Genomic DNA, 1,485 nt, shown 5'->3' on the forward strand with positions numbered 1-1,485 from the left:
ATACCTTGGTCAGCTTATGAATCTTTCAGCAGACTCTTGTACAAACACACAAACAAATATACATTATTTCAAATGAAGCTGAAGGGACTTCAACAACTGTTGTTACTCGGGGCTTCATGTGACCATTCCTCAGACAGTCTTGAATGCTCAGAACTACTTGGTGAATGGTTACATGAAACTCTGAGTAATAGCTTGTGAGGAGTTTTCAGGTTCAATGATACTGTATCTTACTCAACCACTGGTGTTTGAATTCTATTTTGTCCACTGTATTTTGCACTTACATATTCACATGTATGTCTGTGTGTGCATCTGTGTATGTGTGTGTGTTTGAGTGTATCTGTGTGTCTGTGTTAGTGTGTGAGTGTGTGTGTGTGTGTGTAATGATTTTTTTACTTAGGCCTAACGAAACTAATAGCCAATAGCGAGAATTCAATAGACTTATGCTTTAGATTAAATCATTTGATGAGATGACTTGTCTGAAGAAGTGGTTGTATACCATGGATAGTCCATCATCTCTGTATAGGCCTACTTCTATAGAATTAAATTCATTTAGGATGGTATATAAAATAAATTAACCCATAATGTTACATACCTTTTGCATTTGTGTGTGTGTGTGTGTGTGTGTGCGCGTGTGTGTGTGTGTGTATGTACATGTGTGTATACATATCACAGTATCAAGGTGTTGACCAGACTAGCAGACATTATACATCACTAGTCACAATGCGCTTTGCATTGTTTTAGCTTTGGAATGATGCCACCCCACTGGGTAAGCAAATAGGTTAATGCTAACCCTGAGCAGAAGACTTTTACAGCTGAGTGAACTGGAACAACATGAAGTGTTTTGCTAACAAACAAAATGCTCCACCCAGGCAGGGAATCAAACCCATGATCTAGCCCTGTTGTTGTCACATCTCTCAAGGAGAAGAAAACTCTGAGAGAAAACCTGCAACACTGAAAATATTCAATAACGTAGACTAGTTCTTCATTTTAGGTTTATGTTGTCCATGTTCAGAGAGTGGGATTCGAATTGTGAAAATCCCTTCCCCACTATAAAAAAATTATCATGCGCAGGCATCACTTGAAAAAAAAGTAAGACCTATCACAAAAATGGCTGGTCATAGCTTTCGCATGTATGGCGCTTTGGATCAGGTGAGGGTAGTACTCGAACATGAGTTTGTATCCGTCAATGTATGTATGTATGTATGTATGTATGTATGTATGCATATTGTATGTATGTATGTATGTTGTATGTGTGTGTATATATATGTAGGTATATTTATGTATGTATGCATGTTTGTATGTATGTATGTTTGTATGTGTATATATATGTAGGTATATATATATTATGTATGTATGTATTTATGTATGTATGCATGTTTGTATGTATGTATGTATGTTTGTATGTATGTTTATATATACGTAGGTATATATATTATGTATGTATGTATGTGTATATATATATAGGTATATATATTATGTATGTAT

This window comes from Octopus sinensis, linkage group LG13 (genome assembly GCF_006345805.1).
Source record: "Octopus sinensis linkage group LG13, ASM634580v1, whole genome shotgun sequence".
Lineage (NCBI taxonomy): Eukaryota > Metazoa > Mollusca > Cephalopoda > Octopoda > Octopodidae > Octopus > Octopus sinensis.